At 47.8% G+C, this 23,770-nt stretch overlaps 1 protein-coding gene and 2 pseudogenes across 4 annotated transcripts in view; 1 reads left to right on the top strand and 2 right to left on the bottom strand.

Moving 5' to 3' along the window:
* NIM1K (NIM1 serine/threonine protein kinase) overlaps nucleotides 1-23,770 on the bottom strand; it is a 91,444-nt gene that overhangs the window by 53,359 nt on the left and 14,315 nt on the right. The window contains exons 2-3 of one of the 4 annotated variants that reach the window (XM_063724096.1): nucleotides 21,279-21,336; nucleotides 20,960-21,036 (exon numbers count right to left, since the gene is read on the bottom strand). The exons of 2 other annotated variants lie outside the window; for them this stretch is intronic. The gene's annotated coding sequence lies outside the window, so the exon portion shown is untranslated. Of the gene's footprint in view, nucleotides 1-20,959; nucleotides 21,337-23,770 lie in introns of all 4 variants that reach the window. One more of the 4 variants, XM_063724097.1, reaches the window with a different exon arrangement.
* On the top strand, nucleotides 5,026-7,930 carry LOC134761483 (cuticle collagen 39-like; annotated as a pseudogene).
* LOC103890626 (spermine synthase-like) lies at nucleotides 22,047-23,520 on the bottom strand (annotated as a pseudogene).

The raw sequence follows: 23,770 nt of genomic DNA, 5'->3' as shown, positions 1-23,770 counted from the left end.
GCAACAGAGTCTCTCTTCTCAGGTTGTCAGCTTCTTAAGGGTGGTGACCCTTTTTGACTTTGAAGACAAATAAGGAAGCAAATACTATGAAGACAGCAAGCAGTTTTCCGGCATATATATAACGGAGAGGTTATATATGCTACTGAAATGAATGGCAGAAGCACATCCTGGGATGTGGATGGAAGCCTGGTGCCTCTTGAGTGGCTTCATTGGCTTCACTGTATGACTGAAGATCCTCCTATAAAATCACCTATTGCTAGTAAATTTATCTGGACAAGCCATAAATTCACTGTGAATAGCACCCCAGAATATGTACTTTATTCAACCACTAGAAAGATTCAGGAGAAGTTCCCACCTTCAAAACCTTCAAGTAAAGACAATGAAACATAATTTAAGCATGCAAAACATGGGACTTTTCATGAAACTGCATAAAATTTTACTGCTTACGAGTAACTTAATTAAAACTGTTCAACTTGAAAAAAAAGAAAATAACTTTTATCTGAGGAATGCAAATCCTTTTAATTGTTAGGTCCAGAGAGATATTAAAATGAGACAGCAATCACACCTTTTTGAGCTATGTAGTTATCTCTTTTTTTTTTTTGGAAAGAGGGTCTCGTTCTGTTGCCCAGGCTGGAGTGGAGTGGTGCAATACGCAATCATCTCCTGACACTGCTTGCTATTGCCACAATTAGCTAAAAACTAAACTAATAATTCCACACTGGCCATTATAACCCTGACACTGTAGCTTAAGAATATATAGTCAATCGCTAATCAATGTTATTTCTGTAAATGAATGAGAATTCCTGGAAAACAACTTTGTATCAGCGCACTCTTTCTGTATCTGTCCCCCGTTTAAAAATCCACTTGTGGCTGGGTGCGATGGCTTAGGCCTGTAATCCTAGCACTTTGGGAGGCCAAGGCAGGTGGATCACAAGGTCAGGGGTTCAAGACCAGCCTGGCCAAGATGGTGAAATCCCATCTCTACTAAAAATACAAAAATTAGCTGGGTGTGATGGTTGCGCCTGTAATCCCAGCTACTTGGGAAGCTGAGGCAGAGAATTGCTTGAACCTGGGAGGCGGAGGTTGCAGTGAGCCAAGATCGTGCCACTGCCCCCAAGCCTGGGTGACAGAGCGAGAAGCTGTCTCAAAAAAAAAAAAAAAATTCACTTGTTATTGCTGTTAATCAGAATGTATTTTCAGGGCAACTTGAATCTGTGCTCTCGAGTTGTAATCCTTAAACTTGACCCAAATGAACCCTCTACTTATATTAATTTTGTCTCAGCTTCTTCCTTTTAGGTCAACAAACCAATCCCTCAGTTACTGAGGGACAACTGTACATTCTGTGTTTCTACTAAGGAAATTGACTGGAACAGACCTTATAGTTCTACAGTAAAACAAATCTTTTTTTTTTTTTTTTTTTGAGACGAGTTTTTTGCTCTTGTTGCCCAGGCTGGAGTGCAATGGCACGATCTCAGCTCACTGCCACCTCTGCCTCCTGGGTTCAAGCGATTCTCCTGCCTCAGCCGAACAAATCTTAATTCTACAAATGAATTGTACTTCAGGGGTCCAAGCACTGCAGGTAGATTATGGGACACTTCGATTGGGGGTGTTAGGGGCGAGGGGACAGCACATAGGTTCTTGTATTCAGTGATGAAAATAAAGTAATATATTCAACCTTTCTACTGTATCTTTCTAATCAATGGATTTTTTTTAAGCCTCAAAAACAATCTTTCATGATGCTGCTATTTTTGCACAATAAAACCAACGAGGGACAGTCTTTAATTAGTGTTTTAAAAGGCTCATACATTTACATTAGAAACATCACCTTTGATGCCTTTGATTCCTGAGCCCATTGATCTGCCAAAGCGTTGAAATCTCAGGCAGGAATTCATTTATATCAACCTAATTTGAAACAAAAGCAGCTGCTTTCCTGCCCTCTGAATTATCCATCTAGGGGCTCAAAGGTTTCCCACCTATCAGATTTTCTTCTCTGTTCTGGTAACCTCTGGAGTGAAGCTGATTTTTCAAAGGCAGAAAACAGCTCTTTGCCATGGTAATCATTTAACAAAAGGAAAGTAAAATTAATAAGAAGAGAGTTGTTGGTTCTTAATAGCTCAAGCTGTATGATAGATATGTACATACATGGCTGTTACTATGAAAATGTCTAGGTAGCAAGGCAATATGGAAAATGAGATATCCAAAATTTTATTGAAATTTAGAGGATAATCTCAATGAACTATTCTGGCCCTTAATAATAATTATGTCAATAACAGTTAGCTCTTACATAACACATTTTATGTGGTAGGCATTATTCTAGATACTGTATGTGAATTTTAGAAGGTAGGTGCTAATATATCAGGTTTACAGAACAGGGAGCTTTAGTCAGCACAAGGAGATGCTATCAGGTGACTCTCCCCAGCTGGGATTCAAGCCCAGGCAGGAAGGCCCCAGTCTCAGGGCTCTTAAGCACCACTGTGTGCTGTATAGTTATTTCCTGAATGTTTTTATAACAACCTAACTTTTTTTTTTTTTTGAGATGGAGTCTCACTCTGTTGCCAAGGCTGGAGTGCAGTGGCAAGATCTCGGTTCACTGCAAACTCCGCCTCCCAAGTTCAAGCGATTCTCCTGCCTCGGCCTCCCGAGTAGCTGGGATTACAGGCATGCACCACCACGCCAGGCTAATTTTTGTATTTTTAGTAGAGATGGGGTTTCACCGTGTTGGTCAGGCTGGTCTCAAACTCCTGACCTCATGATCTGCCCACCTCGGCCTCCCAAAGTTCTGGGATTACAGGCGTGAGCCACTGTGCCCAGCACAACCTAACATTTTTTTAATGTCCAGGATTTAATACTTGATATAAGGTAAGCTGAACACTTTGTTATATGCTGTCTCTAGCCTAGTACAAAGCAGGCTTTCTTTTTTCTTTTTTTTTTAAGGGACAGGGTCACTCTGTCACCCAGGTTGGAGTACAGTAGCAAGATCATAGTTCACTACAGCCTCGAACTCCTGGGCTAAAGTGATCCTTCGGTCTCAGGCTCCCAAGTAGCTGGGACTAAAGGCATTCGCCACCATGCTCGGCTAATTTTTTTTCTTCATTTTTTGTAGAGATGGGGTCCCCCTGTGTTGCCCAATACTGACTTTGATTCTTGGGCTCAAGCAATCCTCCCACTGTGGCCTCTCAAAGTGCTAAGATTACAGGTGTGAGCCACCACACCTGGCCCAAAGTAGGCTTTTGATAAATGTTTCAGGGGTGAATGAATGAGTAAATAAATGTGGAATACCACAGGTTTTCTCTCAGTTGCCTTAGTCTATCACTAATAGTTTTCTTCTCTCTCTTCTCACTGCCCACCCAGCAACCCACCAATTTGATTATTATAAATTCATCCTGTCTTTCCTCTGCTCTGTCCTAAACCATAAGATCGCATTTCTCATCCTTCAGTGATTGGACATCCTGCTCAGAATTCACAAAGGGAGCTGACAATCCCCTGGGGAATGTAGGACATAAGGCAAGGCCAGAAGAACTTTTTCACAAACAAAATAGATGGCCTCAGGACCGCAGAAGCAGCACCAGTGTAGAGCCATAATAGACACTGAGATGAGCCAGAGGTAGTGTCTGTCCACTTGGGAAGCAAAGGGACTGAAACTCACATGCCTCCTCCTCCAAGATCTGCACTAACCACAGAATGCTTCATCCGTTTATTCAACATTTACTGAGCATCTACTACATGCTAAGCACTGTGCTGGGCATAAAATGCATAAGACATAGTTCCTGTCCTCAAGGAGCTACTTGTATCTGTTAAGATTAGCCTAAAGCTGCCTGCTTAAATATTCTAAGTTCAGCCTAATGGTTTCTCTGTAATAGTGAACTGTAACCTAACTAAATGCATAAACAGATTAACCTACCCTTGTGCCAGTCATCAAGTTTCTTTTTTTTTTTTTTTTTTTTTAATTTATGAAGTATTTATTGATCATTCTTGGGTGTTTCTGGGAGAGGGGGATATGGGAGGGTCATAGGATAATAGTGGAGAGAAGGTCAGGAGATAAACACATGAACAAAGGTCTCTGGTTTTCCTAGGCAGAGGACCCTGCGGCCTTCTGCAGTGTTTGTGTCGCTGGGTACTTGAGATTAGGGAGTGGTGATGACTCTTAAAGAGCATGCTGCCTTCAAGCATCTGTTTAACAAAGCACATCTTGCACCGCCCTTAATCCATTTAACCCTGAGTTGACACAGTACATGTTTCAGAGAGCACGGGGCTGGGGGCAAGGCCATAGATCAACAGCATCCCAAGGCAGAAGAATTTCTCCTAGTCAGAACAAAATGGAGTCTCCTATGCCCACCTCTTTCTACACAGACACAGCAACAATCTGATCTCTCCTTCCTTTCCCCACACTTCCCCCCCCTTCCTTTCAACAAAACCGCCATCGTCCTCATGGCCCGCTCCCGATGGTCGCTGTCTCTTCGGAGCTGTTGGGTACACCTCCCAGACAGGGCGGCTGGGCAGAGACGCTCCTCACTTCCTCCCAGACGGGGTGGCGGCCAGGCAGAGGCGCTCCTCACCTCCCAGACAGGGCGGCCGGGCAGAGGCGCTCCTCACTTCCCAGACTGGGCGGCCGGGCAGAGGCGCTCCTCACTTCCCAGACTGGGCGGCCAGGCAGAGGCGCTCCTCACCTCCTAGACGGGGTGGTCAGGCAGAGGCACTCCTCACTTCCCAGACGGTGTGGCGGCTGGGCAGAGGCGCTCCTCCCTTCCCAGATGGGGCAGCCAGGCAGAGGCACTCCTCACTTCCTCCCAGACGGGGTGGCGGCCAGGCAGAGGCGCTCCTCACTTCCCAGAGGGGGCGGCCGGGCAGAGGTGCTCCTCACTTCCTCCCAGACGGGGTGGCGGCCGGGCAGAGGCACTCCTCACCTCCCAGATGGGGCGGCCGGGCAGAGGCGCTCCTCACCTCCCAGACGGAGTGGCCAGGCAGAGGCGCTCCTCACTTCCCATATGGGGTGGCGGCCGGGCAGAGGCGCTCCTCACTTCCCAGATGGGGCAGCCGGGCAGAGGCGCTCCTCACTTCCCAGACGGGGTGGCGGCCAGGCAGAGGCGCTCCTCACCTCCCAGACGGGGCGGCCAGGCAGAGGTGCTCCTCATCTCCCAGACGGGGCGGCCGGGCAGAGGTGCTCCTCATCTCCCAGACGGGGCGGCCGGGCAGAGGTGCTCCTCACTTCCTCCCAGACGGGGTGACGGCCGGGCAGAGGCGCTCCTCACCTCCCAGACGGAGTGGTCAGGCAGAGGCGCTCCTCACTTCCCATATGGGGTGGCGGCCGGGCAGAGGCGCTCCTCACTTCCCAGATGGGGCAGCCGGGCAGAGGCGCTCCTCACTTCCTCCCAGACGGGGTGGCGGCCAGGCAGAGGCACTCCTCACCTCCCAGACGGGGCGGCCGGGCAGAGGTGCTCCTCATCTCCCAGATGGGGCAGCCGGGCATAGGTGCTCCTCACTTCCTCCCAGACGGGGTGGCAGCCGGGCAGACGCACTCCTCACCTCCCAGACGGGGCGGCCAGGCAGAGACGCTCCTCACTTCCCATACGGGGTGGCGGCTGGGCAGAGGCGCTCCTCACTTCCTCCCAGACGGGGTGGCGGCCAGGCAGAGGTGCTCCTCACTTCCCAGACGGGGTGGCCGGGCAGAGGCGCTCCTCACTTCCCATACGGGGTGGCAGCCGGGCAGAGGCACTCCTCACTTCCCAGATGGGGCAGCCGGGCAGAGGCGCTCCTCACTTCCTCCCAGACGGGGTGGCGGCCGGGCAGAGGCGCTCCTCACTTCCTCCCAGATGGGGTGGTGGCCGGGCAGAGGTGCTCCTCACTTCCTCCCAGACGGGGTGGCGGCCGGGCAGAGGCGCTCCTCACCTCCCAGAGTGGGCGGCCAGGCAGAGGCGCTCCTCACTTCCCAGAGTGGGCGGCCGGGCAGAGGCGCTCCTCACTTCCCATAGGGGGTGGCAGCCGGGTAGAGGCGCTCCTCACTTCCCAGATGGGGCAGCTGGGCAGAGGTGCTCCTCACTTCCTCCCAGACGGGGTGGCGGCCAGGCAGAGGCGCTCCTCACCTCCCAGACGGGGCGGCTGGGCAGAGGCACTCCTCACCTCCCAGAAGGGGCGGCTGGGCAGAGGCGCTCCTCATTTCCCATATGGGGTGGCAGCCGGGCAGAGGCGCTCCTCACTTCCCAGACGGGGTGGCGGCCAGGCAGAGGCGCTCCTCACCTCCCAGACGGGGCGGCTGGGCAGAGGCACTCCTCACCTCCCAGAAGGGGCGGCTGGGCAGAGGCGCTCCTCACTTCCCATATGGGGTGGCAACCGGGCAGAGGCGCTCCTCACTTCCTCCCAGACGGGGTGGCGGCCAGGCAGAGGCGCTCCTCACCTCCTAGACGGGGCGGCCGGGAAGAGGTGCTCCTCATCTCCCAGACGGGGCAGCCGGGCAGAGGCGCTCCTCACTTCCTCCCAGACGGGGTGGCGGCCAGGCAGAGGTGCTCCTCACTTCCCAGACGGGGTGGCCGGGCAGAGGCGCTCCTCACTTCCCATACGGGGTGGCAGCCGGGCAGAGGCACTCCTCACTTCCCAGATGGGGCAGCCGGGCAGAGGCGCTCCTCACTTCCTCCCAGACGGGGTGGCGGCCGGGCAGAGGCGCTCCTCACTTCCTCCCAGATGGGGTGGCAGCCGGGCAGAGGTGCTCCTCACTTCCTCCCAGACGGGGTGGCGGCCGGGCAGAGGCGCTCCTCACCTCCCAGAGTGGGCGGCCAGGCAGAGGCGCTCCTCACTTCCCAGAGTGGGCGGCCGGGCAGAGGCGCTCCTCACTTCCCATAGGGGGTGGCAGCCGGGTAGAGGCGCTCCTCACTTCCCAGATGGGGCAGCTGGGCAGAGGTGCTCCTCACTTCCTCCCAGACGGGGTGGCGGCCAGGCAGAGGCGCTCCTCACCTCCCAGACGGGGCGGCTGGGCAGAGGCACTCCTCACCTCCCAGAAGGGGCGGCTGGGCAGAGGCGCTCCTCACTTCCCATATGGGGTGGCAGCCGGGCAGAGGCGCTCCTCACTTCCCAGACGGGGTGGCGGCCAGGCAGAGGCGCTCCTCACCTCCCAGACGGGGCGGCTGGGCAGAGGCACTCCTCACCTCCCAGAAGGGGCGGCTGGGCAGAGGCGCTCCTCACTTCCCATATGGGGTGGCAACCGGGCAGAGGCGCTCCTCACTTCCTCCCAGACGGGGTGGCGGCCAGGCAGAGGCGCTCCTCACCTCCTAGACGGGGCGGCCGGGAAGAGGTGCTCCTCATCTCCCAGATGGGGCAGCCGGGCAGAGGCGCTCCTCACTTCCTCCCAGACGGGGTGGCGGCCAGGCAGAGGTGCTCCTCACTTCCCAGACGGGGTGGCCGGGCAGAGGCGCTCCTCACTTCCCATACGGGGTGGCAGCCGGGCAGAGGCACTCCTCACTTCCCAGATGGGGCAGCCGGGCAGAGGCGCTCCTCACTTCCTCCCAGACGGGGTGGCGGCCGGGCAGAGGCGCTCCTCACTTCCTCCCAGATGGGGTGGCGGCCGGGCAGAGGTGCTCCTCACTTCCTCCCAGACGGGGTGGCGGCCGGGCAGAGGCGCTCCTCACCTCCCAGAGTGGGCGGCCAGGCAGAGGCGCTCCTCACTTCCCAGAGTGGGCGGCCGGGCAGAGGCGCTCCTCACTTCCCATAGGGGGTGGCAGCCGGGTAGAGGCGCTCCTCACTTCCCAGATGGGGCAGCTGGGCAGAGGTGCTCCTCACTTCCTCCCAGACGGGGTGGCGGCCAGGCAGAGGCGCTCCTCACCTCCCAGACGGGGCGGCTGGGCAGAGGCACTCCTCACCTCCCAGAAGGGGCGGCTGGGCAGAGGCGCTCCTCACTTCCCATATGGGGTGGCAGCCGGGCAGAGGCGCTCCTCACTTCCCAGACGGGGTGGCGGCCAGGCAGAGGCGCTCCTCACCTCCCAGACGGGGCGGCTGGGCAGAGGCACTCCTCACCTCCCAGAAGGGGCGGCTGGGCAGAGGCGCTCCTCACTTCCCATATGGGGTGGCAACCGGGCAGAGGCGCTCCTCACTTCCTCCCAGACGGGGTGGCGGCCAGGCAGAGGCGCTCCTCACCTCCTAGACGGGGCGGCCGGGAAGAGGTGCTCCTCATCTCCCAGACGGGGCAGCCGGGCAGAGGCGCTCCTCACTTCCTCCCAGACGGGGTGGCAGCCGGGCAGAGGCACTCCTCACCTCCCAGACGGGGCGGCCGGGCAGAGGTGCTCCTCATCTCCCAGACGGGGCAGCCGGGCAGAGGTGCTCCTCACTTCCTCCCAGACGGGGTGGCAGCCGGGCAGAGGGGCTCCTCACATCTCAGAAGATGGGCGGCCGGGCAGAGGCGCTCCTCACTTCCCAGATATGGCGGCCGGGCCGAGGGGCTCCTAACATCCCAGACGACGGGCGGCCAGGCAGAGATGCTCCTCACTTCCTAGACAGGGTGGCGGCGGGGCAGAGGCTGTAATCCTAGCACTTTAAGAGGCCAAGGCAGGAGGCTGGTAGGTGGAGGTTGCAGCGAGCCGAGATCACACCACTGCACTCCAGCCTGAGCACCATTGAGCATTGAGTTAGCGAGACTCCGTCTGCAATCCCAGCACCTCGGGAGGCCGAGGCAGGCAGATCACTCGAGGCCAGGAGCTGGAGACCAGCCCGGTCAACACGGTGAAACCCCGTCTCCACCAAAAATACAAAAACCATTCAGGCGTGGCGGCGCGCGCCTGCAATCCCAGGCACTCGGCAGGCCGAGGCAGGAGAGTCACAGGAGCCCAAGGCAGGGAGGTTGCAGCGAGCCGAGATCATGGCAGTACAGTCCAGCTTCGATAACAGCGGGAGACCGAAAAAAGAAGGAGAGGGAGACCGAAGAGAGGGAGAGGGAGACCGAAGAGAGGGAGAGGGAGAGGGAGAGGGAGAGGGAGAGGGAGAGGGAGAGGGAGAGGGAGAGGGAGAGCCAGTCATCAAGTTTCAACCAATCAAAAGCAGCCAACTGTTCAAACTGTGTTCAAACAGGGCAAACGCTGAGCTATAACCAATCCGGCTGTTTCTGTACCTCACTTCCGTTTTCTGTGCATAACTTTCCTTTTTCTATTCATAAATCTTCTTTGACCACACAGCTGCCCTGGAGCCTCTCTGAACCTGTTCTGACTCGGGGGCTGCCCAATTGGAGAATCAGTCTTTGCTCAATTAAACTCTTTAAGTTTAATTCGTCTAAGGTTTTTCTTTTCTATCTTTTCCCTTTCCTTTCTTTTTTTTTTTTTTTTTTTTGAGACAGTCTCACTCATCACCCAGGCTGGAGTGCAGTGGTGCAATCTTGGCTTACTGCAACCTCTGCCTCCCAGGTTCAAGCAATTCTCGTGCCTCAGCCTCCTGAGTAGTTGGAATTACAGGTACGCACTACCACACCCAGCTCAGGTTTCATTATGTTGGCCAAGCTGGTCTTGAACTTCTGACATCAAGTGGTCGGCCCACCTCGGCCTCCGAAAGTGCTGAGATTACAGGCATGAGCCACAGCACCCAGCCTAAGGTTTTTCTTTTGACAAATCAGAAAGGCACTCTTTTCTCTCTGCCCCAACAGCACCACAACTCACTTAACAGTATTCTCTTAATCTCTTCCTTATTTATCTCCACACCTTATTGGGACTCGCTGGGAGTTCATTTATTAATGTCTATATGGAGATCATCATTCATTCATTTGTGTATCAAGTGAGAACCAATATGTGGCAGACACTGTTCCAGGAGAGAGGATGTCATGAGGGCAGAGCAGAGGGCATTTCTGCACTCTCGGGGCTTATCATGACCGCCCTATGCTTACTGCCTTCTTCTCTCATGACCCCCCTATGCTTACTACCTTCTTCTCTCGGCTTCTTCAAAGCACTTAACATTATATAAAGTAATCATTATAACTATGTGTCATATTTTTAACATATGCAGATGTAATACATAAAACAATAATGGCATAACAAAGGGAAGGAGGAAATGGAGCTACAAGGGAATAAAGTTTCTGGATCCCACTGAAATGAAGTTAGTATAAATCTAAACTAGGTTTTGATTAAGTTAAATTTTATATTGTATGCCTTAGAGCAAATGTTAAGAAAATAAAAATATATAACTACAAAATAATTAAAGAGAGCCACCGTGGGCCAGGCGCAGTAGCTCACACCTGTAATCCCAGCACTTTGGGAGGCAGAGGCGGGCGGATCACCTGAGGTCAGGAGTTTGCAATCAGCCTGGCCAATGAAACTCTGTCTCTATTAAATATACAAAAATTAGCCGGTCGTGGTGGTGCCCGCCTGTAATCTCAGCTACTCGGGATGCTAAGGCAGGAGAATCGCTTGAACCTGGGAGGTGAAGGTTGCAGTGTGCCGAGATGGTGCCACCGCACTACAGCCTGGGTGAGACTCCATCTCAAAAAAAAAAAAAAAAAAGAGAGATATCCACATGCAGAAGAATAAAGTTAGACCTTTACCTTAGACCATAAACAAAATTTAATTCAAGATGCATTAAAGACCTAAATGTAAGAGCTAAAGATATAAAACTCTTAGATGAAAACGTAGGCATAAATCTGCACAACCTTGGATTAGGCAATTGTTTCTTAGATATGAAACCAAAAATACAAAAATATAAGCAATAAAAGAAAAAATACATAAACTGGGCATTATCAAAATTTAAAAATCGTATGCATCAAAGGACACAATTGGCTGGGCACGGTGGCTCACGCCTGTAATCCCAACACTCTGGGAGGCCGAGGTAGGCGGATCATGAGGTCAGCAGTTCAAGACCAGCCTGGCCAACATAGTGAAACCCTGTCTCTATTAAAAATACAAAAATTAGCCAGGTGTAGTAGCATGTGCCTGTAGTCCCAGCTACTCGGGCGGCTGAGGCAGGAGAATCACTTGAACCCAGGGGGCGGAGATTGCAGTGAGCCAGGACTGCACCATTGCACTCCAGCCTGTGGGCGACGGAGCCAGACTCCATCTCAAAAAAAAAAAAAAAAAAAAAAAAAAGACACAATCAAGAAAGTGTAAAGATAATTCACAGAACAGGAAACGTTTTTGCAAATTTTGTGTCTAATAAGGTACTTGTATTTGTATATGGAATCTGTAAGTAACACAACTCAATAATTGTTTTAATATCACCTGATAGCATTTGGATATTTGTCCCCTCCAAATCTGATGTTGAAATTTGATACCCAGGACAGGTATGGTGGCTCACACCAGCAATCCCAGCACTTTGGGAGGCTGAGGTGGGAGGATCACTTGAGCCTAGGAGTTTGAGACCAGCCTGTGCACCAGTGAGACACTTTCTCTACAAATAAAATTTTTAGAATTAGACAGGTGTGGTGGTTCATGCCTTGTATTAGTCCTTTCTCATGCTGCTAATAAAGACATACCTGAGACTGGGTAATTTATAAAGGAAAGAGGTTTAATAATTCACAGGTTCCACAGGGCTGGGGAGGCCTCAGGAAACTTACAATCATGGCAGAAGGGGAAGCGAACATGTCCTCCTTCACATGACAGCAGCAAGGAGAAGTGCTGAGTGGGAAAAGCCCCTTATAAAAGCATCAGATCGTATGAGAACTCACTCACTATCACAAGAACGGTTGGGAGAAACTGCCCCCATGATTCAATTATCTCTGCCTGGCCTCTCCCATGACACATGGGGATTATGGAAACTACAAATCAAGATGAGACACAAGATGGGGACACAGCCAAACCATATCATTCCTGCAGTCTCAGCTCATGGGGGGTGGAGTGGGGGCACTGAGGTGGCAGGATCTCTTGAGTTGAGAAGTTGAGGCTGCAGTGAATGTGACTGTGCCACTGCACTGGGGCCTGGGAGACAGAATGAGACTCTGTCACGAAAAAAAAAAAAAGAAAGAAAAGAAGAAAAATTTGATCCTCAATTTTGAAGGAGGTGGGACCTAATGGGAGATGTTTGGGTCATGGGGAAGGATCCCTCATGAATTGCTTCATGTTGTCCCCTGTGTTAGTGAGTGAGTTCTCTCTGTTAGTTCACAGATTGCTGGTTGTTTTAAAGAGCATGGCACCTCCTCCTCTCTCTTTCGCTCCCTCTCTCGCCATGTGCCACATTGGCTCCTCTTGCCTTCCACCATGAATGCAAACTTCCTGAGGCCTCACCAAAAGCTGAGCAGATGATGGTACCATGCTTCTTGTACAGCTGGCAGAATTGTGAGCCAAATAGGCCTCTTTATAAATTATCCAATCTCAGGTATTCCTTTATAGCAATGGAAAACATACTAATATATCACCCAATTAAAAATAGACAGAGGAGGCCGGGCACGGTGGCTCACGCCTGTAATCCCAGCATTTTGGGAGGCCGAGGCAGGCAGATCACTTGAGGTCAGGAGTTCAGGACCAGTCTGGCCAACATAGTGAAACCCTATCTCTACTAAAAATACAAAAATTAGCCGGGCATGGCAGTGGGAGCCTACAATCCCAGCTACTCAGGAGGCTGAGGCAGGAGAATCACTTGAACCCAGGAGACGGAGGTTGCAGTGAGCTCAGATTAAGCCACTGCACTCCAGCCTGGGCGACAGAGTGAGATCAGTCTGAAAAAAAGAAAAACAGAGGTCTGGGCACGGAGGCTCACGCCTGTAATCCCAGCACTTTGGGAGGCCGAGGTGGGTGGATCACCTGAGGTGAGGAGTTCGAGACCAGCCTGGCCAAAATGGTGAAATCCTGTCTCCACTAAAAATTCAAAAATTAGCCAGGCATGGTGGCATACACCTGTAATCCCAGGTACTTGGGAGGCTGAGGCAGAAGAATTTCTTGAACTCGGGCAGAGGTTGCAGTGAGCCAAGATAGTGCCACTGCACTCCAGCCTGGGTGACAGAGCAAAACTCCATCTTAAAAAAAAAAAAAAAAAATAGACAGAAGATCTGAATAGACATTTCTCCAAAGAAGATATACAAATGGCCAATAAGCACATTAAAGGATGTTCAGCATCATTATCCATCAGGTAATGCAAAACCACAATCAGATACCACTTCATACCTGCTAGAATAAAAAAGATAATTAATAACAAGGGTTGGCAAGGATGTGGAGAAATTGGAACCCTAATATGCTGCTGGTTGGAATGTAATATGGTGCAGGACTTTTTTTTTTTTTTTGTGCATGTCCACACAAAAGCTTGTATATGAGTGCTCATAGCAGCTTTATTTATAGCAGCCAAAAAGTGGAAACAATCCAATATTCATCAACTGATGAATGGATGAATACATGTAGTATATCCATGCAATGGAATACTATTCAGTAATAAACAGAAATGAAGTACTGATACATGCTACAACATGAATGACTCTTGAAAACATTACATTAAGTGAAAGAAACCAGTCACAAAGGACCACATTGTATGATTCCATTTACATGAAATGTTCTGAAGAGGCAAATTTATAAAGACAGAGAGTAGATTCATGGTTGACTGGAGTATGAGGGGAGAGATTGGTAAAGCTGGCTAAGCAAAGCAGGGTTTCTTTTTAGGGTAATGAAAATGTTCTAAAATTGATAGTGGTGGTGTATGCACAGCTCTCTGAATATGTAAAACCATTGAGTTGTATACTTTAAATGAGTGAATTGTATGGTATCTGAATTATATCTCAATAAAGCTGTTAAAATAACTAAAGGAATTAAAATGTCACACTAGAAAATATTCACTTCATGCAAACCATCCAGCCAGCTGCTCCCAAAATCCTTTTCCTACCTTGACCACATTTTTGGATTAAATATAACTTTCTGATTCCAGACCATTTATGTTCTCTTTCTGTCATTCCCATCTCTGCCCACATTTTCCAGCCAGCTTACATTCTCAACAACTATCTCCATTTTCATACTTTTATTTAGATCCTGCCTACTGGTCTTTGCTCAAACTGTCCAAAATATGAAGACTTATACAATCGGGGAAGGCAAGAAATTGAAGACACCTCAGTGCTTCTCTCCTCTTACCTTCTCACTTTATGGATTAGGAGACAAAGGACAAAAAGGTTACATGACTTGTCCGCAGTTACCAAAATACTTCTTGCTCACCTCTTCCAAAAAGCCTTCATGCACTAAGTGCCAATATTTCTGTATCTTTTTACTCAAGCACTGATACCTTTCTTTATTGCACTACCAAAAGATATGAAATGCACTCATCTCAAGAGATTAACGTTTAAATGCACATCCTGCATCTCAGAGAAAAAAGACAGCCTTTTGTGTTCATGGTCATCGCATCTGATTTCTCTTCTGATACAGCTTTTGTTTCCTCAATTATCATGAATGACAGTTCAAAATTCATAGGGGGCTCAATTAGTACCAGCCCTGAGCAAACACGGAGTCAGACTCACCAGTTTCCATTTCCTCAACTCACTTCACAGAAAACCATGCCTGGGGTCTTCAGAAAAAGCCTTCTTTAGTCCATACAAAACAATGCTACATTTTAAAATGATACTCAGGAAATAAAATGGCAATAAAGGGTATTTATATTTCTTTATAGGTATATACCTATATGTACACCAAGATCAAAAGAATGAGTTGTTTTTTCAAATCAAATAAATATTCATCATGATAGGAAACAGAAAAGCTTCTGGGGAGTGCCTGCCTCCCCAGTGATATATTTCCTGGGGAGCCAGGAAAACCATAAATTATGTAGGTATCTGCAGTCATTCTGGACTTTACAGGAAGAGAAAATACGTCAAATCCAAACTGGCCCTACATCTGAAGGGAGCGTAGTAAGTAATAACGTAAATCCACTAAAGAACAAGAATCATGAAGTCAAAGCTCATGCAGGTCTACTTGGCTTGGGAAAGCAAAGTAAACTGCTTGTTAAAAGGAAAAGATGGGACCCGGCATGGTGGCTCACGCCTGTAATCCCAGCACTTTGGGAGGCCCAAGTGGGCAGATCACTTGAGGTCAGGGATTGGGGACTAGCCAGGCCAACATGGCAAAACATCGTCTCTACTAAACATACAAAAATTAGCTGGGCGTGGTGGCACATGCCTGTAATTCCAGCTACTCAGGAGGATGAGGCAGGAGAATCACCTGAGCCCAGGAGGCGGGGGCTGCGTGAGCCGAGATTGCGCCACTACACTCCAGCCTGGGCAACAGAGCCAGATTCCATCTCGAAAAAAGAAAAAAAGATGGGCCTTTTGCTGGCTAAGCCTTTACTGCTCCAAGAACTGCTGGGCCCAGGAGGCATCCGCACAGAAGACCTTCATCCTTCATGAGTGATGAAGAGAAAGGCAAATGTAATTAGGCACACTTCCCTCCCCAGAGCGGGAACTGGTGTGCGGCTGACTGAAGAAGTGATTACACAATGTCAGAGAGGCATTTAAGTGTTGCTCACCAGGGAGCCAGAGGGCTTTGGGAGTCAGTTCTGAGAATTACACACTGTTCCATAGTACTTGCTAATTGACCCAGTATTTTTGGCTGAAAACATTTCCCCAAGGAGGTAAGTGAAAGCAGATAATGAGGACCTGTCATCTCACAGGGCAGCTCATGAGCAAAGCTTGAGCTCTAGAGACTGGACATTATTTAAATGCAGAAAACTACAAAAAGATCACAGCCTGAACATAAAAATATTCAGAAGTATGCATGGAGAAGGTTTCTGATTCCCAGTTCACATCTACCCCTACCTCTGTACAACTTTAGCTTGAAATTTAAGAATTATTTATAAGTGTGAAGATAAGGAGGGTGTAAGTTAAATAACCATGAAGTCCACAAAATGGGCACATTTCTGAGAGCTTCATGATAGTCACTACTCATGTAATTGGACATCTATTCATAAATAAGGAAAGATATTTGCAAAGTTCAAGAAAAGTTCTGCACAAATGAAGCCCCAATTGTTGCCAGGAAGGAGGGAAATGAAATTGGGGTAGAAATGGAGAATTCAAGTTCTTTCAAGTTTACCATGTATACTTCTGGGTATGTTTTTATTGTTGATGATGATATTGTTTTGCCTACTTATAACTACAACAGAGATTTTCTTGGTTTAAGGGCTAAAAATATGCATATATCTCTACTGTGATCTGGGAATGTGGCCTGTCTCTGATAACCATGTATGTAAAAGTGAGTGAATCCTCCCTGATACAGTCAACTGCCTCAGCTGCCTGGGATGGTCGAGTCCAGCATTCCAAAACTGAGATATTTTTGGCTGGGCGTGGTGGCTCATGCCTGTAATGCCAGCACTTTGGGAGGCTGAGGTGGGAGGATTGCTTAAGGCCAGATGTTCAAGACCAGCCTGGGTAAAAAGGTAAGACAAAAAAAAAAAAAAAAAAGAAAGAAAAGAAAAGAAGGAAGGAGAAAGAGAAAGAAAGAAAGAGAGAGAGAGAAAGAGCTAGGCATGGTGGCTCCCGCCTGTAATCTCAGCACTTTAGGAGGCTGAGGTAGGCAGATCACTTGAGATCAGGAGTTTGAGACCAGCCTGGCCAACATGGTGAAACCCATCTCTTCTAAAAACACAAAAATTGGCCGGGGCAGTGGCTCACGCCTGTAATCCCAGCACTTTGGGAGGCCGAGGTGGGTGGATCACCTGAGGTCAAGAGTTCAAGACCAGCCTGGCCAATATGGCGAAACCCAGTCTCTACTAAAAAAGTACAAAAATAAGCTGGGCGTGGTGGCAGGCACCTGTAATCCCAGCTACTCTGGAGGCTGAGGCAGGAGAATCACTTGAACCTAGGAAGCGGAGATTACAGTGAGCAGAGAATGTGCCACGGCACTCCAGCCTGGGTGACAGAGCGAGACTCCATCTCAAAAAAAAAAAAAAAAAAAAATTAGCCAGATGTGGTGGTGCATGCTGGTAATCCCAGCTACTTGGGAGGCTGAGGCACGAGAATCACTTGAACCTGGGAGGTGGAGGTTGCAGCGAGCCAAGATCGTGCCGCTGAGCTCCAGCCTGGGTGACAATAAATGAGACTCCATCTAGAAAAGAAAAGAAAAGAAATGAAAAAAGAAAAGAAAAGAGAATGAAGAGAAGAGAAGAGAAAAGAAAAGAAAAGGAAACAAGAAAGAAAAAGAAACAAGAAAGAAAGAAAGAAGGAAAAAAATGGAGATTTTTTTCAAAGTTTTGAATCCAGAAATAGGATGACTTAGAAAAAATGATATCAGGCACCAAATAAGTGGTTGAAATGGTGGCATAGTTACCAGTTTCCTGAATACACCCTCTGGCAAAGGTGGATGCTTAAATATTGATGAAAAACAGTAAATGGTACATATGGGAGCCCATATTCTACTCTGCACCTGGGCAAACACAGAGGGGAAGCTGAAGCTATAATTGAGAATATATCTGGTACACATTCTAAATTTGCTTTTGTTTGCTCTTGAAGTTAGGGTTTTGAGGCTCTTGAAAGGAAATAGTGCAATGAACACTAGACCCAAGTGCATGGTGAGAATATGCTTCCCAACAGAGTCTTTGGTGCTCTAGAACATTCAGGAGCAATCGCAGTGATATATTTAGTTGCTGCCCAGGGCCTTGTTCCCAGACATTTAGAGTTGGTGTCTCTATCAGGCTGCATCTTCTCCTTTTGTCACTGAGCCACAGTCCCAGAGTGACTGAGGGGACTGGGTTATCTTCGTACACAGGAGCCACTAAAAGGAGGACTAGAGATGGGAGGAAGGAATGAGGGAGCCCTGCTGAGCCCTCCTCTCCTGAGCCCCAGGGTTGCTTCTGGAGCCTCATGACAACGGTGCTGAAACCATGGTGTGTTACAGGCTGACTCTGGTCCTGAGCATTTTAAAGACTGTGGAGGGATTTATTTTTGGTCCTCATGTGAGAGTATTTAAAAATCCCTATTGGAGTCTGGACTAAGCTCAAAGGATAGAGAACCTCTGCAACAGGAACAGGTTGGGACCATTCCTGTCTGGGAGGAGACCTCTGCCATGTGTTGGGAAGGATAAGGAACAGAAACCCAGAAATGATGTGCGATCCGTTAGCCAAGCAGGAAACCTAGGTGCCATTCCTGTCCTCTACCTTCCCCTCACCCAATCCTGTTGATCTTCCCACTTCCACACCATCCCAATCCTTTTACATTTCCATCCTGGGATCCCACAGTAGGTAGAGATGCACATGCTTTAAGGCACCAGCAGACCAGGGGCATCCAAGAGAGGTAGAAATAAAAGTCTTAAAATACTTTTATATTCAATATATATATTTCTCAATGCATCTAGGTAATCATCCTAAGGAAAATACGAATTTTGTTTTTGTTAGTCTTATATGGTTAGCTTTGCTTGAATTTTGAGTTGCATGTGTGGTTTGATGAAGGGTGATGGACTCTAACGGTCTTAATCCCATCCTGTGCCTAGGTGGCTGAAAGAACCTTCTAGCAGGCTTCCCTACTTCCCATCTTAATTTTATTCCCAGCTCAATTTTATTCTCCAGCAAACCACTTGTGTGATTATTCCAAAATGTAGATTTTACCATAGTACTGCCCTGCTTAAAATCCTTCATTAAAATGTCTATAGGATAAAATTAGATTTCCATTGCATGGTCTAGAAAGCTCCTCAAGATCTAGTTCTTGGCTTTATTTCTAGCTTCATTTCTCATCTCCCCTTTTCCCACTTGCCCCCCTCCATATGCCCTATATTTGAGATGTCTCCAAGTACTTGAGGTCTCACAAACATCCTGTTGAGGCTTAGCAGCCAATATTCCAAAATATGATACATTGACATGCTGAACTGAAGAAACTGCAAGGTCTCACTGACATTCCCCCCAGTCCCCATGCTCGTTCCCAAAGACTTTGGTGGGTGTGGATCTTAGACAGACAACTTCTTTGGGAAAGCTGAAGTTCCTATCTGCCTAAGATCCAGACCCAAGGAGAACAATTGTTTTTTCTTCCCCACTACAAGAGTAAGAATGTAACCACAATTGAGCAGACCAGAACCTTTCACTGTCAAAAAGACCTATTTACAAGTTAATCTCTGTTCCCTATTGGTTCATTGCCCCTTAACAGAATTTCTTTCCACCCCCCTCCCATAATCTCTTTTGCCAGGATCCAAGTCTTCTTTCTTTCTTTCCTCTTCCTTTTCTTTTTCTTTTTTGAGAAAGGTTCTCGCTCTATCACCCAGTCCAGAGTACAGTGGTGCAATCTCAGCTCACTGCAACCTTTGCCTCCTGGGTTCAAGTGATTCTCCTGCCTCAGCCTCCTGAGTAGCTGGGATTACAGGCACCTGCCATCATGCCCGGCTAATTTTTGTATTTTTTGTAGAGATGGGGGTTTCACCATGTTAGCCAGGCTGGTCTCAAACTCCCGACCTCAAGTGATCCACCTGCCTTGGCCTCCCAAAGTGCTGGGATTACAGGCGTGAGCCACCACACCCAGCTCCAAGTCCCCATTCTTTCTGTAACATCAAGATGTGATGGTAGATAAGCTGCTGTACTTCATTGGGGGGTTGGGTTTTAATTCTAAAGGCTCTGTGTATATACGTTAAACAAATTTGCATGCCTTTTCTCCTATTAATCTGCTTCATGTCAGTGACTTTTCAGTGAACCTGCAGAGGGTGAAGGGAACTTTCCCCTTGGCTCCCCTACAATCCCATGCAGTTTCATGCTTCTGTGTCTTTGTACATGGCAATACATGACATTCCCCCTGCATATAATGTTTTCCTCAACCCATACCCCACTGAACCTCCAAGTCTCTGTCCCTCTGTGAAGTCTCTGACTCCCTCCAGTCCGTGGTGCCCCAGAGTATTTTATGCACCCCTCTGTTGATAATTGACTCTCTGTAGTATAAGTTTTTATGTGCACATCTCTCTTCACCTGAGGGCAGGGAAGATGTTTTATGCATCTCTATCTCTAAACAGTGCCTGACACCTCATAGATACTCAATACATGTTTATGGAATGGATAAATAAATAAATAAAAACTGGTTTTACTTTGTTACTGAGCATAAAATTTGTTTTAAATTCTTGTTTTACAAGAGATTAATTTTATTCCTTTTCTTATCACAACCATCTAATGGTTGCAATTCTACCTATTATTCAAATTCAGCTTAAATTTTCCCCTCTCCTCTCCTCTCCTCCTGTCTCCTCCCTTCCTCTCTCCTCCCTTCCCCTCCCCTCCTGGTCTTTTCTCTTTCTAATACCCTAAGCGGAATTCAGCTATTCCTCTGGTATTTCCAACATCTTCAAATCTTGTCTGGTGTTTCAGTTACTGTGTACATACTTGTCCTCCCCACCGTAATGTGCGTTTCTGTGGGGCAGGTCCTCAATCTTACTCATTTCAGATTCTGGGCACCAGGGAAGAGTCTGTAACCACTGGCTGAATTGATTTGAATTGTTCAGATGTTTTTAAAGGTAGCATGGGGCCGGGTGTGGTGACTTATGCCTGTAATCCCAGCACTTTGGGAGGCCCAGGCAGACGGATCACTTGATGTCAAGAGCTCGAGACCAGCCTGGCTAATGTGGTGAAACCCCATCCCTACTAAAAATACAAAAATTAGCTGGGCGTGGTCGCACCTATAATCCCAGCTACTCTGGAGGCTGTGGTGGGAGAATCACTTGGACCCAGGAGGTGGAGGTTGCAGCGAGCTGACATCACATCACTGCACTCTAGCCTGGGCAACAGAGCGAGACTCTGTGTCTCAAAAAACAAAAGAAATAAAATAAAATTAAAATAAATAAATAAAGGTAGCATGGATACCAGAAGATACAGAAATAGATACTTCTGTCATAAACATCCTTTTTTGGTTGAAAAAAAAAATCAACACAAACAACTGTTCTATGAAGAAAAATAAAAGGCAAAAATTTAAAAGCAACCAAACAAAAAAAGCAAAACCCTTTCCAGTGTTTTCTCCTGAAACAAAGGCAGGTTTGTTCAATGTGCCCCTAAACCAGAGCACCTCTCTAGCTGGAAAATTTCTGAAACACTGTGGGTTTGATGAGCTGCCCCATTGCTTTTGCACAACACTCTTAGGGCTCCCAGTGAAGCATACCTCAAATGCGGGTAGACATTCCTAAGGCTCTTGAGTTGGAGGCATTACAATGTTTACAAACCAGCATTTGCTCCAGCCTGCAGACAATAAAAACAACCTGATTATGGTTTTCCCTTGGAAGGTTGCTGAGGTTAAAATGATCACACCAACAGTAAAAGAGGCTCCATTTTCCCTCTGTTTTTATTTTTAGGGTGTGATGTGTTAGTGGCTTCCAGCAGAATTTACTTTATTTTAAAGCATGAGACATAATTCCTGTTCTATTTTCAAGACCTTCTTTGCACTTCTCAATTTCTCCAAGTAGTTCTGGAAATGTACACACCTATGGACTTGCCTTTGCCGGAGTTCCTGCTCCTTGCCTTCTTTATGTTTACATTTCCCTAGGGGAGCCAAAACCAACACTAATTAGCAGTGAATTAAATCTCACCTCTAGGATTCTAAAAGATCAGTGTTTACCCAGGATTCCAACCATCTCTAGTCCCTTTCCCCCAAAGATCAAAGACGCAGTTAAATATCCAGCCTTGAAGGAAAGTTCTGAGATCTGCTTCAATTATACCATTTATTCCTTAAGTTTTATTTCCCCTATCGTAACATGTCCTTTCATGCCCATGTGGCTTTACATACCCAGTTTTCCCTAACTGGAACACACTTGCTCTTTTCTTTTTTTTTTTTTTTTTTGAGACGGAGTCTCGCCCTGTCGCCCAGGCTGGAATGCAGTGGCGCGATCTCGGCTCACTGCAACCTCCACTTCCCGGTTCAAGCTATTCTCCTGCTTCAGCCTCCCGAGTAGCTGGGACTACAGGCGTCTGCCACCATGCCAGGCTAATTTTTGTATTTTTAATAGAGACAGGATTTCACCATATTGGTCAGGCTGGTCTCGAACTCCTGACCTTGTGATCTGCCTGCCTCAGCCTCCCAAAGTGCTGGGATTACAGGCATGAGCCACTGCACCCAACCACACTTGCTTTTTTCTTTTTTTTTTTCTCTTTTGTAATTTTAATTGAAGCAATTCCTATTCATTTTTTTAACTCTGTCTTGAAAGCACCAAATTTTAATATCTAAGTCAATTCTTAGGGAAAGAAACACCATCAAGATCTTTCTTTCAGCACAAAACAACGATGTTCATTCCTCCAAACATCCAAACTGAAGATCTACCAAAACAAAAACAAAAACAAAAGCCCACAGAGAAATAAAAAGGAACAAAAATCACATTCTGGGGGGGTCAGTGCATTTAGCAGTCTTCGCTGGGCTGTCTAACCATCATTCAGCTGACTTTCAAAAAAATAACACCCTAAGCTCATCAAAATACAGATTTTCCATTTGCTTTTTAAAATTAAAAATAATAGTTAAAAAAAGGAAAACTTTGAGGAATTCACAATCAATTGCCTGACTCATTTTGATGTCATGTACAGCATATGGAGGTCAGGAAGGCTATTTGCAGCACATGTGATTAGGGGCTATTCATCTTTAAGGTTTAGCTTTCTTCCAAAGAGTGTAAAATACCCACAATTCCAAGTATGAAGGGACACAGACGATCTCCTTTGAGAATTCCACAGAACAATACAGATGCCCCAGCTGTTCTTCATAGAGCGACAGCGCTTCCATCAGATTGACACAGTTCCCCTGTGTAAAGTAGTTCCCATCTTGTTTCAATACTTTCATTGAGAGGTCAAGAATCAGTCTGAGAAACTCCCATGTGGAATCTTCTCCTGGAGACATGGAGATTGGAACAGCTGTCAAATCATTAATCACATAATAAAATTATCTCCCTTCTTTGGTGTACCTCTTCAGAACCGGAATATAGTCTTCTATTAGAACCTGACAGCAGTCTCCTTTAAGATTGTCTAAGACATCGCCACACGTTTTTCGCATATATTTCTTACATCCATTGATCACCATTTGGTCAAGCTCTACCATAGTGACCATCTTTGGTTTTAGTTTGACTATTTCACACAATATGCTCCCATCTCTGTCTCCCAGAATGAGTACATCTTTGCCAGTGTAATCTTCTTTGCCACTGCCCGTGATGGCCCGGGTATAAGCCAAATCACTCTCTGCCAAATTAACATTCCCCACTCAGGATGAGAATATTTCCAAACTGCTTCAAGTGTAGAATTTTTATATTTTGATAAGATGAATCTTCGTCATACACCACCTCAATCTATGACATATTCAACCAGGCGCCCATCAGTAATGGGCCAATATCCGTTGATGGCTCCTCCTCGAACTATGGATGGTAATCGTTTTACCCGCCAGTACTGTCCTGACTCAATTTTACTTTGTTCAAAATACCGTCGATCTCTTCTTTGCCTTGTGCATCACTATCGTAACTCTGAAGATCCAGCAACACAGTCCATGTGGGTAAATTCTCAAATTGGCAAAGCTGCCATTCTTGTTTGTGCAGGTTGCTAAATAGCCATGGTCCTTCCAGCTGTACACCAACTCCACCATCCCCTGATCCTGGGAAATGGACTGGAGGCCTTTTAGAATGGTCTCACCATCAGCTTTGGTGCCAAGCATGAAGTCACGTGTGCTGCTGTGACTTAGTGAGGCGTGTGCAGCTGTGCTGCTGCCTTAGTGAGGCGAGGCCCTGTGCCATGCCTGGGGGAGTGGCCTTGGGAGACTGGGGGGCCGAGTCAGGCTGCAGCAGGCAGGGAGTGCACTGTACCAGGGAAGCCAGGACTAGCACTTGCTCTTTTCTTATTCAGCCTTCAAGACCCTCCTAATATACTTTCTTGGTTTTCTTTTTTTCTTCCCCAACCTACTTTTTTTTTTTTTTTTTTGATACAGGGTCTCACTCTGTCACCCAAGCTG

This window comes from Pongo abelii, chromosome 4 (genome assembly GCF_028885655.2).
Source record: "Pongo abelii isolate AG06213 chromosome 4, NHGRI_mPonAbe1-v2.0_pri, whole genome shotgun sequence".
Lineage (NCBI taxonomy): Eukaryota > Metazoa > Chordata > Mammalia > Primates > Hominidae > Pongo > Pongo abelii.
Note: the sequence above shows the minus strand (reverse complement) of the source record. Positions and strands in the feature narration are given on the sequence as shown.